Source organism: Tauraco erythrolophus, chromosome 6, assembly GCF_009769465.1.
Source record: "Tauraco erythrolophus isolate bTauEry1 chromosome 6, bTauEry1.pri, whole genome shotgun sequence".
Lineage (NCBI taxonomy): Eukaryota > Metazoa > Chordata > Aves > Musophagiformes > Musophagidae > Tauraco > Tauraco erythrolophus.
In genome coordinates this window covers 5,100,092-5,117,556 of record NC_141470.1, presented here as the reverse complement: position 1 = coordinate 5,117,556, position 17,465 = coordinate 5,100,092, and positions in this window count along the sequence as shown.

The following is a 17,465-nucleotide window of genomic DNA, read 5'->3' as shown; positions in this document are numbered from 1 at the left end:
TCTGCAGTTTACTTTGAGGAAGAATTTTAATGACAGTAAATATACTTTGCTGTCACATTATGTATTTTCCCAGATGTATAAAGGCAGCATAAAAATCAGTAAGCGTTGCTTTTAAAATGAACTTTATTTTGTATATTCCTTAAGGCATCTGCTTCAGGATTTTATCTGTACCTGACCCCGCAGTTCTGGGTTTTGCCCTGGTGCCCAGTTCTCCTGGGTGGCAGGCTGTTCACATTTCCTCTCGTGAAAATGGTTTCAGGACCATAAGAGTCCTGAAAGTGGTACTGGGCATTTCAAGCCTGATGTTCCATCCCAGGGGGGATGAAGAAATCGTGGACTGCTGCGTGGATATCAAGTCACTCTTAGCATGATCCCAAGGTTTGAAAATAGTTATTATCTTTAACTCTGTTGCATCTTGCATGCAGATTTTTTAACAGAAATGGATCTAAGAGCGTTTAAATTAATGTTGCTCGGGTAGGATCCCAGATGAAAAGACACTCGAACTCCTATATGCTCATCATGCTCCCTTTACTCACTCTTTACTTTCTCCTCTGAATGTTGGGGTTTTTTTTTAAATTTTGATTCTTCAGTCACTTAAATAACATCATGAATGAGTGACTAGATTTTTCTCATTGAAGCATTCCTTCAAGTCGCTTGTGGGACGTCAGGGAATACGTGGTCAGTAGTTCACTGCGTTTGAGAGCTGTGGCAATCTGAACTTCCCGTTGTGGAATGCCAGCTCGAAAGTTGACCTTCCTACTCTTTCTTACAGCAGGTGGGGGGATGGAGGCAGATGGCTGGACTACTGTCCTACTGGAACATCCCAGTGTCTGTTTTTCTGTGAAGCAGAGAATTTATCTTTCTTTCTGTGAAGCGGAGAATTTCTGCATTGAGTGTTTTCCAGATTGCACGGAAGCAGAGATAATAAAATTTCAGTTAGGATGACCTGGTAGGAAAAGCAGAGGGTGGGGAATCAGAATGTGTGAGTGCTGTTCCTGCTACAGACACCTTAAATAACCTTCAACAAGCCTGTGAGTTTCCTTCAGTGCTCCTCCTTGCCTGATGCCTAACTCACAGAGGAAATGTGAGATTTGATATATTTGTCTTTACCAACACTAAGGACTTCTTAAATAGGAGCTGCTATAAAAATGCAAAGTATTAATTCTTTGACATTTTAAAAAATGTATGATAAAGTTAATTTTTCTTTTTTGTGGAAGTTGTATGTGCAAAATTAGCTTGGTAGTAATGACTGAATCAATACCAAACTGATCAGATCTGAGTCAGCGAGATAAAGTAAGCTTTAATGTCCTATTTCCAGTACTCTGGATTGTCTTTTATAGGGAGGAATTAATAGAATATTCATTGAACAAGCCCTGTTAATATTGCAAGTAACGACATTTCTTCAGTGATGAACCTTTTTAACTCTAGATATGTAACAAACCTCATATTTTATTTTCAATATAAACATCAACTAAGCTTGAATAATCCATATTTCTCTAGCCTGCATCTGATTAAAAACGATCAATTTACTGGAGCATTTTCCTGTCTACTGTTTAATCAGTAATTAGTTTCAAGTTAAAAAAATACTTCTCTCTCTAAAAAAACACTTTAGATTTCCAGTGCCTGATGGGAGATGAATACTGAGGTTATAAATTCATAAAGATCTAAAGCTAGTAACTGGATCAGTAGCTGTTGTGACAGACTTGGGCTGTGCATGACATCCAGAAATTTTTGGAATCTGAAGAAATTTGCTGGGAAGAAGGCTGAGAGACAGAAAAAAAATATTATTTGTGAAAGCAGGAAAAGTCAAGTAAGGTTTCGTTGCTCCAAGGGGGCACTGAGCACGAATGCTGGTCTGTCATCGTGACTTGCATCACAGGAAGTGGCCCTAGCCTACCTTAACCTAATTTCCACATAAAAATGAACTTAATTCCCAGGATACTAAAGAGGTTTATGGGGTTGCCAGATTGTGGGGAACTTTCAGCCTCATTCTAACACATAAGGCAGGCAGTTTAATATGAAGCTCGTAGAAGAGCATTGTAAAAAATGTGTTTGGACCCTGGCTTGCACCAAGGACTGGAGCATGTTATAAACCTGGGAGGAAGAGATTGATTGAGAGTTGATTAAAATGGTTCCTAGACAGACAGAAGGGACAGCACTTATCAAAATAACAATAAATGATAATGCCCTGTCCTGTTACTGCAGACTGCAGCGTATATTGGTTGTCTCCTCAAGCTGCTGGGAAGCCTAGCAATGGTGGGTTACTACAGGCCTGACTCTGCTCTTCCATGATGGGCTTGTCCATATTTTTCATGCCTGTCTGCCTTTGAGCATCCTATATATTCTAGCAAACACAGAACACGTGGGTTTTTTTTTTCCCCTTCTTGCTCTTCTGTGATCATCTCTTTCTCATAGAAAATAGCCCTTAGTCATCCACGAAGAGACAAATCCATATGTTGTGTAGCTGTTCAGGGGGAAAGGAAGTTACTTACATAGTACCTTAGTTGTAGTCTCTTCTCAGGCTTCTCTGTACAGGCAGGCTTTACTAAAAAAAATTTCCCCTTTTACAGTCTTACCTTTGCTGTGTTCATAGGCTTTCAAGGAGATTGGCTTGGTCACAGCATCTGCAGTGATGGATCTGAACAGCTCTGTGGCTCTTAAAGTATGAGTGGTCTGTGCTGAGCGGTGCAGGACAGTTGGGAAGGGTGGCTGGCTGGTAATTTCATTTGCTGGGTATCTCTTTTTAGTGTATCTGCTTGCCCATTTTATCCCAGATAGAGACGTAGTTATGATTTGCATTTTCTGGAAGAGTAAATGTGTAGTGCTATAATTTATTCATTACACTTGTGTGTTTCAATCAGAACAGGAGACAATAAACAGCAAGGAAAACAGTAATAAAGGTAATGAAACCTACAGTAGAGTCCATTCTTGCTGAGGTACTGGCAGACCTAAGACATTGCCCCAGGTGGCCCATAAACATATTCTGCTGCTTTTTATTAGCAAAAAGCATTTCCATTAAGCAGTGCCTGTTATTGATCTCTTGTGGAGCAGCTTAAGGTTTGAGCAGAGTTGCCACTTCATGAATGGTACAGTTACATGAATGTGCCATGTCACTATTCCTGTTTTTTTTTTTCACATTTAAATCTTGCTGAATAAACTCATTCCTCTCATCAAAATGTTATCTTTATTTAGTTTCAGCAGGAATGATTTACATCAGTGTAGGGGCTTATTTAAATACAAAGTATGTTTAAGATGTATTTGTAAGTCGCACTGAATTTTTTTTGTTGTTTTATACTTTAATACCAGTTTAAAAAAATCCTGGCTATGTCTAAGTAAGTATCTTAATCCAGGGAGTGTGTTTTGTCTCTGAGCATGAGGCTGCCATTGCTAATGCTTATATTAACGTACTAATATCTTAGCTGGCATAGGGTTAAAGTCAGGAATACAATAATCTCTGGCATTCCTTGTTACCTTTTATAATATAAGAATATTAACCCCAGAATTCGAACACTGAAAAAATGGAATAAGGAGAGCTTTGGTCCCTGAAGCTTTAATACAGCAATTATACACAAAACTTAATGATGAAATTGAGAGAAAAAAAGAACACTTTGTAATCAAGGATAGATCCGTCCTTTTTCTGATCTTGGAGCACCATAGTATCTCTACTGATTTATCGGAGAAATTTATTCTTAGTGCCAAGTCTTGCTTCCCCAGATTCTTATCAGTGCCAGGTATGTGATAGGATTTGGGAACAGGAGTCAGTTACGTTTCTAGTATGACAGGACAGTTCAGACTGGAAGGAAGCACAGGAGGCCTCTGGTCCAACCTCCTCCTTCTCAGGTCAGGGTCAGCTCTGGAGCTGGACCACGACACTCAGCGGAGTCTTGAACACCTCAGAGGATGGAGGCAGCACAGCCTCTCTGGGCAGCTTGTTCTGCTGCTTGGCTGCCCTCATGGAAAAAGCTTTTTCCTTATATCCAGTCTGACCTTCTCTTGTTCCAGCTGATGGCCATTGTCATCCCAGCATGCAGCACTGTGAAAAGCCTGTCTGTCTTTCCACTAACCTCCTGTAAGTGCAGGCAAGCTGCTTCTAGGTCCCGTGAAGCCACCTCTTCTCCAGCTCCCTTAGCCTCTCCTCGCGGGACGAGCAGTCCCCGTCGTCTTGGTGGCCCTCTGCTGAACTTCCCTGGCCAGCCAAAACTGGATGGAGAGCTGTGGTCTAACACGTGCATAGCAGCGGCAGATGATCACTTCCCTTGGTCTGCTGCCTGTGCTGCTGTTAACACAGCCCAGAATCCGTTGGCTTTCTTCACTGGCAGAGCGCACTGGTGAGCAACGTGTCCACCAAGGCTCCCAGGACCTTTTCAGCACAGCCGCTTTCCTGCTTGCTGGGAAGCACACTGTAAAGTTCAGATCATGAAATGATGACATGAAATGTTTTATTCCAATTTCCAAACAGACGTTTTGACATATTTTTGTTCCTTCTGTTTTCTTTGGACAATTAAAACTCAAATTATGTTGATCTGATTTTGCAAAGAACTGGGGTTGTGACAGAACTGAATATCATTCTGCCTGCGTTTCTGAAATCAGTTGCAGCTGCTAACCTATCCTCCTTCTCAGGAATACCCTCTCAAAAGGTTAAATAATATTATTCCATTTATTCAGTTGAACTTGATTGAAAGGTGAGTTATGATTCCCATATTTTACTGAGATTTTGTGGGAGAGGAAAACACAATATGTAAATTGCCTGTGCAGGAAGAAAAATGGTAAGAAGAGGAAAAGTGAAGCAAAAATAGTATCTGCCAGAAGTTCAGCAGTTATTCTTTGACAACTGACTTGCAAAACAGGGACAGGATTTGTATGTTTAAATCACACCAATAAATAAATAAATGAAGCCCTTACGCAGCATTTTATGCAGGATTCTGTGGACTTTATAGCTTTTTTGCTGTTTGCAATGAGGAAGGACAACAGATTGGAAGAAGCCAGCATTAAACCATAAATTAATGAACCTTTAAATCCCATTGTGAGCTAATGTTAGGCTGTCATTGGTTAAATGCTCTCAAGGACTGATATTAATAACACTCTAAAGCGAGAGTTGTCAGTTCCCTAATGGAATCGGGCCATTCAAGCAATATATTTGAAGAGTGGTCAGCAAGCTAGCAAGAGCAAAGTGTATGCATGGAGACAAGGGGAAAGGAGGATCAGAGGATCATCACTTAATCCTTCCATCTTAGATTGCCAGAGATGAGAGAATAAATCAGTTTTTCACAAGAACAGTTTGTCCTGCTGGGCTCGTGTGATGCTGCAGTTCCAGGAACAAAAGCGACAGGGGAAGATTTTTATTATGATACTGCTCTGAAAATCAAAGAAAGGAAAATAAAAAATCTTTCTCCCTAATTACAAAGCAGGAGTTGTTAAAAATATCTTTGTGTCTTCCAATTCTACGGTAACATTCAACCCACAGGGGCTTAAAGATTTTCTCACTAAACTCACTTTGCTCCTCATCCTTAAGGATGGGCATGTATTTCTGCCATGTTCCACTGCAGCCGCTTAAAACACGGAGATTGGAAATGAAGGAGAAACAACTCTTTAAATGGGAATACAGGGGTATCATAGTAGAATGTGATGGAATTTAGCCAGTTCCTGGAATAATAACTAGATTTACTTTTTTTTTTGCTTGAGAAGTAACAAGACTATACTTGAAGGTGTGTACTACTGGGTCTGTACGATTTCAGAGTATTTCTCTTTCTTTTTCATTTGAGGAGGTGAAAGTCCATTTGAGGCAGAGCTGTATGGTCAGCAGAGATCCAGCCTCTTTCTCTGTCTTTCTACTTTGTTGTCGTTCAGCCCAGCTGGCAGCGAAGCTATCACGAGGGTCAAATAAGAACAAGAAGGGGTCACCCACCAACCAGGACCCCAGGCAAAACAGACTCAGCTTGGGGACAAATCAATTTAATTTGTTATCAGTTACTTCGGAAAGGATAAGGAGAAACAAAACCAGATCTTAAAAACACCTTCTTCCCACCCCTCTCTTCTTCCTGGCTCTACCTCCTCCCGCTCAGCGGTGCAGGGGGACGGAGAATGGGGGTTGCAGGTCAGTTTGTCACACATTGTTTCTGTTGCTCCTTCCTTAAAGGGAGAAGTCTCCTTACACTCTTCCCCTGCTCCAACGTGGGGCCCTTCCTCATGGAAGACAGTCTTCCAAGAACTTCTCTGACTTGAGTCCTTCCTGCTGGGTGCAATCCTTACCCATCAGATTGCTCCAGTCCAGGCTTTCCCAATGGAGTCACGGCTTCTTAGGGCTCAGCCACCTGCTCCACATGGAGTCCCTTCCCACCGACGGCAGATGCACCTCTGTTCCGCCATCAGTTTCCAGCTGCGTGGGGTCTTTTCCCATGCAGACAGTTCTCTACAAACTCCTTCAGGCTCAGGTTCCTTTGTCCCCTTCTTAAAGATGGCATTTGCAGAGGCACTGATTGCCTTGGCCCTGGCCAAAGGTGGGTCTGATTGGTTTTGGAGCCAGGGAAGCTTCTCGCAGCTCTGTAACAGACGTTATCTCTGCAACCTCTCTCCTGCTGCCAAAACACCATCACACAAACCCAGCACATACTGTTTTGATCGATAGATGCTGAAATGTTCTCCTAGGCCAGCGACCGTTCTCCCTGAGCTAAGTTAGCTGTGATAGAGCATGAGATCAGTGTGGTACAACGTGGCACTAACGGCATGCGGCACAGAGGAAGCTGCACGATGTTTTTGAAAGCCAAAGCAGGTGCTGGAGGCTTTAGGATTGCATGAAAGGCATGAAGCTGGCTTGTAGTAGTTCTCAGTAGAAGGTATGAGGAAGTCTGAGGTGGGAGAAAGTTTGATGTTTGTATTCAGGGTACTATTGGAAGCTCTGTCTAGACTTAGTTATGCTTCTGGACATTGAAATTGCTCATGTATTTACAGGGATTTCCATCTGCTGTTACAAGAAGGGGTTTCATTTGGGAGACAGGAATGGAGAAAATGCTTCTACTTTAAAATAAGAGCTGTGGAGATTGCGGTGTAGGTGATCCGGGGATAACCACGGATGTGCGTGCAGTTGCTGTCTGATAAGAGAACCATATTTTTAAAAAAAACAAACAAACGAGACAAAACCAAACCCACGTTTTTCATAAGGCAGGGCTCGATTACTGATCCACCTTGACTGGGAACACACAGCAGTACAAAGGTTGTTGAACCAAAGGGTTGCATCTTTCCACTGTTGGAAGAGGTGATCAGACCGTGCCCTGCTGGGCGTGTCCAGATTTACACCAGATTTACAACCTGCGTCCAATCCACCAGATTTACAGTCCCCATACGTAAGTCAGGTGATGTAGCTACATCCTTTGGAACCTGTTTTCTGTGTGCCAAAGATCACTCCTTCCTCCAGCGCACGCACAGTGGGACCGACGGGTTCGGCTGTGCCTTTGTCATGGTTTTAAGGTCACACTCTGATATATGGGGGTGATTACATCATTATTCTGCCATTGTTAGTACCAAGTGTACACTGGTGTCAGACTGCTTTCTTCTAAAATTGTAAAAGAGAGAAACTCCCATGTGTCCCCAGTGATCTACTCTAAACCAAAGAGTAAACTCACAATGGCCAAGAAGGCATTATAGGGAATACTCTGCGGGGTTGTGTTCCAGTTAAACTTCTGAGAGAGATGGATGTTCCTTTCAAATTATTTTATTGGTTGAATGCAATCACACAAAGTAGTCCAGTCCTCACAAATTTTTAGAAGATGATATCATGACCCATAAAAGGAATATATTGGACTTTATTAGTTTTTACATGAAAGACTGTCACTTTCTGTTAGAAGGTAGCATTTTTGTGAATTGTTTGAAAGCAATGGAACAGCGAATATTTGTTTTTGGTTTAACACAAGGGACATTTTATGCTTTCGGCAAAATGCTAAATGTTTCTTGGTGAATCCACATTAAAAAAAAAAGGGAGGCTAGTAAGAGCAACAGATGGGGTATACACTGTGACTGTTGATAGGGAATCATCATGGGATCATAACTGCTTTATTGGTATTGTTGTCTGAGAAAATCCTGGATAAGCACTGCTGCAGGCTTGCACTTCTTACACCTATTCTGCGTGAAGCAAGAAGTTTAATAGTTGCAGCATTCCTGGATGCAGTTTGCTTAGATTTTTGTCACGGGAAGAGAGCTGGGCTTTATTACGGTGACAGCAGAAGCTCTCAACGCTGTGGCAGGCGTCAGCGCAGAAGGTGGCATGTGGCTGTCATAGCCAAAAGGAAAAGAAGACAGCATGGATTAAAATAGTTTTTAGGCACTTTTGAGTGTGTTCCATGTGCTCATTTGGAAACCATCACTTCAGAGACGATCACAAGGGCTCTTGGGGCAGGGGTTGGTATCCACTTCTGCCCGCGTGTGCGGTGGGGACTCCAGCCCTTTTTTAGAAAGACGGAGAGCAGAAATTGTGTAGCAGATGTGTGACTGCTGGCACAACATCGGGAGTGACAGAGAGAACTGGTTTCTACTTTTTCCTTCCCCACATGGGCTATCAGGGAAGCAATGAAGAAAAACAGTTACTGCTGTTTCCCATACTTCAATTTCCTTTGTGTACAGAGAGAAAAGAAAATGGAAAGAGACGGTGTGCCAAATAGGGACAGAAAGCAAAGCTGAGTAACAAGAAAGGTCAAATATCAGCTGATGACTGTGAATACTGAAATATCTGTTGATCTCTAAAAGACATGATTTGGGGTGGCCACCCCACACGTTACCCTTAGTGAGTAAGAGAGATTAGCATGGCTGAAGATCATGTGTACTTACTGAGATTCCTTACAGGATGTCTGCAGGAACTCTTCAGCTCTGCATCTGCCCATCCCTAACCTATAAATTCAATCCTCAAATCCAAATCTGTGCTCTTCAGTCCTGTTATTTTTTGTGAGGGTTTGTTGTGATTTTTCTCTTGCCTGGCCTTGGTGGGCAGTGATGCCTGTGTCTTCTCATGCCTGGCATGGATGGTGCAGATAAAAGGCTCACAGGACATGTCTCCAACACGTATTCAAGGGGGGAGGTCAGGCTTGACCCAGAACTGGCCTGATCTGCTGCACCTCGGCTTTCCTCCAGCCCTTGCTCCTGGGAGAATGGTGTGACTCTAAGGGAGGAGCTCTTTTCCCCTGTTTCAGGAGGACACAGTCAGAAATGGCTTTCCCAAAAGAAAACTGGAATTCATGGGAGGACTGGAGAGCTGCCCAGCCAGCTGCAACCACAGTGGTGTGACTCGAGAACAGCACAAGCAACGTTGTAGTGAGCAAGACTCCGCCAACTGTTACTTCATCTGCCTTGAGAGTTCGGAGGTGAAGAAACAGAGAGAGGAAAGGAAAGCAAAGTGCAGCCAAAGGCACTTAAATGTCATTAGAGTAGTGCAAATCAGGCAAGTTGAAAAGACAGGACTGAAGTGTTATTTTCCTCCTGGGGAGTTCTGGAGATGACTGAAAGCGGGCAGGGATGTCTTGAACAAAGATGAATTAACAATTTTTCTACAAGAGATTTTGTGGGGAGACAGGAAATAACCTTATATTGATGTATTATTTCTCAAGGTTGATAAATACAAATGCAGAATATAATCCTTTAAGAATAATATTTTTTCAAAGGTTCATACCCGGCTTTAGCGTTTTAGCTGTCCTGAGCGTTGGCCCCTGAAACAAAAATAAATACATTTATGTGGAATTTTTTTTGTTACTCTCCCAAAGTGATTAAAGCAGTTTACTTTTAACTGCACATTACTTAAATTATTTTGGGTCGTACGTAAATAATTGAAAGCTCAGAGCAGCTAGTAAAACCAGAGCTATTAAAGACCACTAAAGATGATCTCCTTCCCCGACTCTTCTCATCCATGGGCAGGATCCATTACACCTGTGACTCCCCGTATGGAAAAGTTATTCCCTACAAATATATTTGCTAGCAAGGATGATGTTCAGCTGGGAGCCTGCCCTGCTCAGCTCTGCTGTCATGGTGTGTGTGACTGGTGAGAGCGATCAGTTCTGCTCAGTGCTCACCCTTCGAGGGCATTTTGCTCGGGTCAGGATGGGGTGGCTATTTATGATTGTATGTCTCTAAATGTCCCGGATCTTTGCAGAGAAGTTCAAAATTAGGAGGAGTTGAGTTGCACTGGAAGACTAATCAGAAGAGTGTCGACAGGTTCCTAAATAATTCTCTGGCCCATGTGGCAAAGGACAGGCAGTAGCACATTAGGAAAGTCTTGATCAGTATTTCCTGTGGTACAGATTTCACCTCGTGCCTCTTCCCGTTCATTACGTGGGAAAACACAGATCGTGGCTGACTTGAAGATGGAGATATTCACATGTGGAGACACGACTTTCTACAGTAACCAACTTACTCCAGCAATGCCACCTGCGAAGAGGGAGGCACACTGCAATCAAAGCTCTCGCAGTGTGCCAAGAGGTAGCAGATGAAGAAGTGGGGAGCTGACATAAGAGCTGAAGAGCATCCAACCGGGAGCAGTGCTGGTTTTTATGGAAAAAAAAGAGCGTGCGCAGAGGAGTCAGCAGCTAACAGAGTGAAGACAAAGCCTGGGCCCAGTACATGGAGGCATTCTTGCCTGAAACTGCCGGTACAGCTACACTGCAAAATACCACCCCACAGAGATAACCAAGAAAGGTGACTGCTGCTGCGAGGAATTCTGCCTGGGATTACTTTGCTTCTCAGGACAATTTTACAGCCTAAGCCAGCTAACGTAGAGCTTCACCTTCCAGGCTGCAGTGCGTTGTGGACGTACCCCAATTCACAGAGGATGGAGGCTGAGGCTGCTGAAGGTTGTGACAGCTGATAAATCTGAGCGTTTGTTACAGATAGTGGCTTTGGCATAATTTAGGGGCGTATGTATAATATATGGACAAGCCTCTGGCTCTTCACATCAAAGCAAAGTGAGGGATTCAGAAACCGTACATAATAAAAAAAGTCCATCTGATAATAGATGAGGTTGTCTTACCGATGTATTGTGGTACTAGAAATGTGCAATTGTTTTTGCCATTTGAGGAGATGTTAGATTTCAAACATTTGAGACGTGACGTGCTACAATAGCTCGTCCAGGGGTTTTCTGTCAGCCCCGAGATATTAAGCTCTAGATGAGCAGTTAAGGATTAAAGACTGGATGGAGATTTCTAGATTTGTCTGAATGAGAAGAGCAGCAAGTGAAGTGAGAGTGTAGGTGCTGCAGTTCCTGAGAGAGGACTTCTTTTTGGAAACAGATTTCTGGGAGTATTTTAGCAGCTGATTCATCTGAACAGTGGACGCCATCTCCAGTGTAGCCCTTGTGAATGTGCAAGAACAAGAGCTTGGAGGGATGCACGGCAGCGTTGTAGCCTACTTGCAGTTTTGGAAGTACAATTTTCTTCTCCAGTGCTGCCCACTGGACCTGATCAAAGCGGGATTTCTCAGCTTTTCCACAGGAAGAGAATAATCAAATCCTGAAAAACTTAAATAAGCATGAAATCCCCAGGAATTAGTAAATGTACAACATATGAAGAAAAATGTTTCAATGCTGAGAATTTTAATGACCAATGAAAGGATTTTTTGCTTTGTACACACCACAGTGTTCTTGAGAACCCTCTGCTCTGGGGGCAGCAGTAGTGTGGTACAGGTGGTGTAAATTGTGCATCAGGATTAGCCTGTCAGCTGTGCTCGCTGACTCTGAGAGGACACTGCTCAAAAGCTCGTATTTAAATTCTAGTTGTTTCCAACACAAATAGTTGTTCTGGCTTTTTCATGAAGTTACATGAGTTTCTCAGAGCTGTTGGACTCACCAGTAGGACAAAATCCTCACTGAGGAGGAACGTGTGACAGTGCTTAGAGGAGGCAGAGGATGCTGTGTTTCAAGGAGGGCAGAAAAACAGTTTCGAAAGGAAAACTGCTGTGTTTTGACCTTACAGGAAGATGCTGCTTTTTTTGATATTGCAACAAGACTGCACTTTTCAAAAATAGCTAAAGGATTAAATGTGAGGCATAGAAAACCGCACAGGTACCTGCTAATTGGGCTGCTCCACCTGAGAGGCTTTTGACGTGAGTCATAGGTGAAACCAAGTCATACGTTCGTAACAGTGTTTTATTCATAAATCTGAGCTGAGAGATACAGAAGTGAATTACGCTTTCAGACATACAGGAGAAAAGAGGAGCAATGGGCTGCACTTTCTAGAAACCTGAGAGTTGTGCTGAAAAGATGCAAAATTATTCCCAGCTCAGCAGAACCTCACCTGCACAGCTGCAGTCTGCAGAGGTCAGCAGTAACAGGGAGACCACAGCCTTCCCCTCAAACAGCCAGGAAAAGGGTAACCTTACTGAGGCTGGGCTCGAGCATAAGTTTGGGAAGAAGAGCAGCTGCTGCTCATGGAATCAAAGTGTAATAAAAGGCAGGGATTTCCATCTGATGGTGAGTTCAGGACTCAGTCGGGGCTCACAGAGCCTGACATGCAGTGTGGCCCAAACCTGTAGCAGCTGCTGTATCACAGGCTCAGTGACTTCTGACACCTCTGCCTGGGAGCCGGTGTGGTCCACCAGGGTCTCCAGCACCACAGCGGGTCTGGTTGAGCTCCTGCAGGCATTGTAAATGGAGATTTTTCCGCTCTGAAAAAGCAGCAGGGCTCTTTCAAAACCAAGGAGGTGATCTTGTTTGCTGCTCTACCTTGGCACAGGGGAAGAGGCAGCCAGCTGGTTGTGCTCCGGCCTTGGAGTGGTGTCTTAGGCAGGTGAGGAACCTGGGAACTGCTCATGCTAGTGCTCACCGTGGTGCAAAAAAAAAACAGGTCACCCATGGCAACAGCCCGATTTCCTGTTCCTGGGTGCTACAGACAGTCAACTGCCTCTCCTCAGAGTTTGTGTAAAACAATTGTGCTGCCCCAGTACGTTTTTATGGCCTCTTTGCAGAGATGTAGGTGTTTATCCAGAGTGTAAAAACCGTGGAGAATCTGAATGTGTGTCTCAATCTCAGTCCTTCTGCAGCTTCATCCAGAAAAGCAGCAGGTCCGTCACCATGCAGAGGTGCTGTGTACCGTCCTTTGAACCCACTGATCTTGGCTATAAAAGCAAGAAAGCAGTGTAAAACCATGGAGTTTTGGTCCATAAACTCTGTGTCTCAACTCCTTTCACAGCTTTTATTGGAGCAGCTAACACTTAAGGAGGCCTCAGAAACATTTGCACAATTCTTGTGGGTACTTGAGGACCTAAACCAAGTCCTGACTATGTGATCCCAGTTTTATTCTGCTGTGATTGATCAGCTTTTTAAGTTCTCTTGCTGAGAATAACCATCAGTTCCTTGATTTTTCTTTGAGATCGTTTTATCAGTCTTCTTTACAGTGCTCTGTAAGAACACTGACCTCATGGCACTACTTTCCTTGGCCAGTGATGTCCTCAGCTCAAGTTGGAATGTGCAGTTTGCATAAGACAAGTAAAAACCATCTCACGCCCTGTTTAGAAACTGCTTAAAAAGTAGAGCAGCATAATCTAGAAAGAGGCTGCAGCAGAAAAGATGTATCTCACAAAACAAATCATTAAAAGCAAAAGCAATATATATTTAAATTGCAAGAAACTCTCCTCTGGGCGCCCTGGAAAGACAAATGCACAAATACTCTCAGATCAGTCTCAGGAAGGGGGAAAAAAACAAGTGAATAATATAGCCCATCTTTTGTGGAGACAGGGAGGACAGATCCAAGGTGCACAAAGCAGCTGGGGTGAGGGGCAAGGAGGGTTACGTTCAGCTCACAGGTGCAAAGAGTAAAGCCCCCTCTCTCAGCAGGTGACCAGCTGTCCTTAAACCAAGTGAAAATGAGAACCTGCCTTCTCCACCCTGATAGGGACATTGTCTACACCTGCTTCTGGTGCTTAGCTCATTTGCATTTCTCTGCTTCCTTCGGCTGGAGAGATGGATAATCAGGAGCACTCTTTTGCAAGGACTGCTCATCTGTTTCAACTTCGTCATGTAGCAGCTTAACTTCGCAAAGTGCCGGGCAGTGTTTGAGGTATGGTGTTTCTTTACTATTTTTGCATTTTGCAGATAGCTGCTGTGTGTGCCAGTGTATTCTTTTCATCCAAGTTCCCTTTCTCTTGATCCTGTGAGTGCCTTGAGGTGCTCTGTCTCCTGGGACAGGCAGTTGCATGGTGATGTTACCGAAGTGGAAGGAGTGCTCTCTTTGAATTCTCATCTTGTCTTTTAGATGCTAAGAATTTGCTAATGTGTTGTGGCTGTTCTGCACAGCTGCTGTGGTGCATAATCCTGTTTTAAATGGTTATCTTGCGGCTGCCGTGCGGTGCAGGAAGGCACTTGGCCAGCCTGGGAGACCTCGTATGTCTGCCTGGTGAACAGGCGTTTGCTACGTCGTGTTGCGTTGTTCTGACCTTGAATTCATGGGCTTGTCTTCAAAGATGACTGTTTCCACCCTGATCAAGAGGAGGTTTATATTTTGTACAAAAAGATGCATGTAAGAAACTGTGAGGGAACCAGAACTCCTGGCTCTCTTTAGGCTTAGCTGGAAGTTAAAAACTGCATTCAGTGGGGCCCCAGAGAGAACCTGAGACTTGCTGCTTAATTATTCCAAGTTATTCCTCCTCCTGCCTCCTTTCTTCAATTTATTTCCTTAAAATAGAAGTTCTGCCTGTATTTTTCTTCTGCTTATACCTAGCCCTAATTTTAGGCATAGGCAAAATGGAGAGTGGCTGCTTACCTGGCCTTATGCCAGCATTAAACCTGGTGACAGTGGTGGTGGCTGAGATACGTGGGTTGATAGCAATGTTTGGCTGAGGGAAAACAAGGTAATGCAAAATCAATGGATAAAAAGTTGCTCTTTGCAAATGTTTAACTCTGCTCTTCATCCCAGTTTTGTCCTACCTGCTCTGGTAGCAAAAATAACCTGGCCCTATCTGCTCCTCCTCTAGTGCTGCTTGCTTTGCTAAGAATACTCCAGTCAATTCTGCTTAGAGGCTCTTCTCCTGTACCAGTCAATCCCAGTTTTACTGGGATTAAAGAAAAGCCTTTGCTCTTTTGACTTGAGTGCCTGTTGGATCTAGGTTACAGCTCGTTAGAGACCTATGTCTTGATTTTGACTCTCATCAAATGAAACTCTGCCAGTGGGAGTCCTCTCTGCAGGATTCTCTCGCATCTAGAGACAATTTTGGTGATTTCGCGTCCTGGTATCTTAATGCATCGCAATTGTCTTACTGGTTGGTTTTCCTGCTCAGCTTAATAGGGGCAGATGGGGAGAAACCTTTAAGTGGTCTTTGGATCCTACTTTTTGTTTAGATATTTAAAAAGCTGAAATGTAAATAGAAATGCTGTTACTCACCTTACTTTTATTAAATTCTTGGTTGTTTATGTAAACAAAGATTATTCATGCTGAACCTGTAGGCTAACTAATAACTTCTGGGCCGTGGTCCGGGCTTGTCTAGCTTCTGCACCGTTATTCCTTTGGTCTTGTTGAACACATTTTGCCTTTGGTTATACTCATTTTCGTTGGTCCAACAGGAAAAGTTTCTTTGAAGCTGGCTGGAAAAGATTGCCAAGATGTTTGTTTAAAGATTTAGCAAGGGTCAATAGGAAGTGCATTTGTCTCCTGGTAAATTTATGAGGAGGCCACAGCACCAGTTAGGTGCAGTATCTGAGGACAGTTGCTTGAACAATCTGCTGTCTTCTGGGTAGTTTAATAAGTGATTCTGTCTTCAAAGCTTCTGTGTGTTTGTGAAGTGTAAAGCTCTGTAGCAATGTTTATGCAAGTTTATTTTTTCCTTAAAGCGAGGAAGTGCACAGCAGGAGTTGATTCAAACTTAACAGCAACACACCACTTTTCACTCATAGAGCACTCACTGGGCAAAATTAGCCTCTAAAAGCAGTTGTGTTAGAAGTGGGAATATATTTTACCCAGCAGAACCCCAAATGACTCAGAAGTAGCATAACAAATCACTGGCATAACCAGGACTTTCATCTGTTGACACCCTTTTTCCAAGTTATGAGATATCTCTTGCCCACTGGCAGCTTCCTCTGGTTGACGTGGCACTCTGAAAATCAGCCTGGGCTGAGGTTCTTGGCCTATGAGTGCATCTCAGAAGCTAAACTAATACATCAACTTTGACCGAAGCATAAACATATTTGTTAAATCAGCTTCAGCCACCCTGGGCCAGTTTCCTAAGGATTTATTCAGCTGCTCCTGTTACTTTTGCAGTCCACCCTGTTACAACAGCATAGCTACCACTGTCCAAATGAGTGAGTTTACGTCTGCGTTTGGTTGCAGCGTGGACAGCCTAAACCTCTCTCGGCAGCAGAACACTTACTCGGTGTTTTAGAAACTCAGTTTACGGGAGGAGAGCTGCCTGTGGGATTAGGAGCTGCCTGTCTCTGTGTTCCTGCTGTTGGGAGTGGTGGCCCCTGGGTTTATCAGTCCCTGTGATTTGTGTAGTTATAAAAAAACTGCTTGCAAATGTTTGCATTAGAGATGTCCTCTTCATTTGTGTGTGTAAATTTGTTGCTGTTCCTATTATTCCTCCAAACTGTTGGTTGTTCATCTGTCGTTTTCAGGGATCACACCCACTGAACTCCAGTATGCAATAAATCACCTCCTGATCAAAATGGGTTCATTTGCCAAATGTTGCAGGGAAGCAGCCTGGCAGAAATTTATACTTAGCTGATAAGAAATGTCAGAGCTGAATACTTATGTGTTAATTGCTGTACCAACAATATGCTTACATCTGTAATGTTGCTTACAGGATCACTGCAGAATTACCTCAATTAGAGGCAGAAAAAAATTGGTGTAGACAGATCATGTCAATCCATTCCTGTGGTCTGTTACAGGGCTCCCTGCCCTCCCCATGGTGGCTTCTCAGGGCTTATACAACCTGATATTAAAGGAATCAAGAGATGAAAGATTTCTTTATGTCCCTTGAGAGATATTTCTGCTCTTGCAACGGTGGTGTGTTTTTTTTCTGATGTTCATACCACATTCTAGTTTCTTTAATTTCATTTTGATTAGTATTCTTTTATTATAAATGATGGCAACCATTGATATAAAAACAATCAGTGTAGAATCAGTGTCATATTTAAATACTATGGTAAAATAGTAAAATAAAACTCAACTGATGCACTGTGTAGATTCTGATCCTTTTTGGTTTTTATAGCTGACATACTCTATCAAATATAAAGTGCCGCATCAGGACCTAACATAAACCCATGTTACCCCTAAAAGTGCCTAGAGAGGAAAAAACTGACTGGCAGCCAGATGCTTGGGTGTTTCAGACAAAAGCAAATGCAGTGTGACACAGTGACTGTCAGTACAACGTTGTGTGTTGGAGAGGTGTGCTGCAGCGTGGTGTGGTGATTATCGCTGTCAGTGCGGCCATCTCGATATCTGTACCAAAGTGGAGAGCTGTAAGTGCCATACGGATAATTTAGCGATGTTCGAGAGCTCGCATCGGCC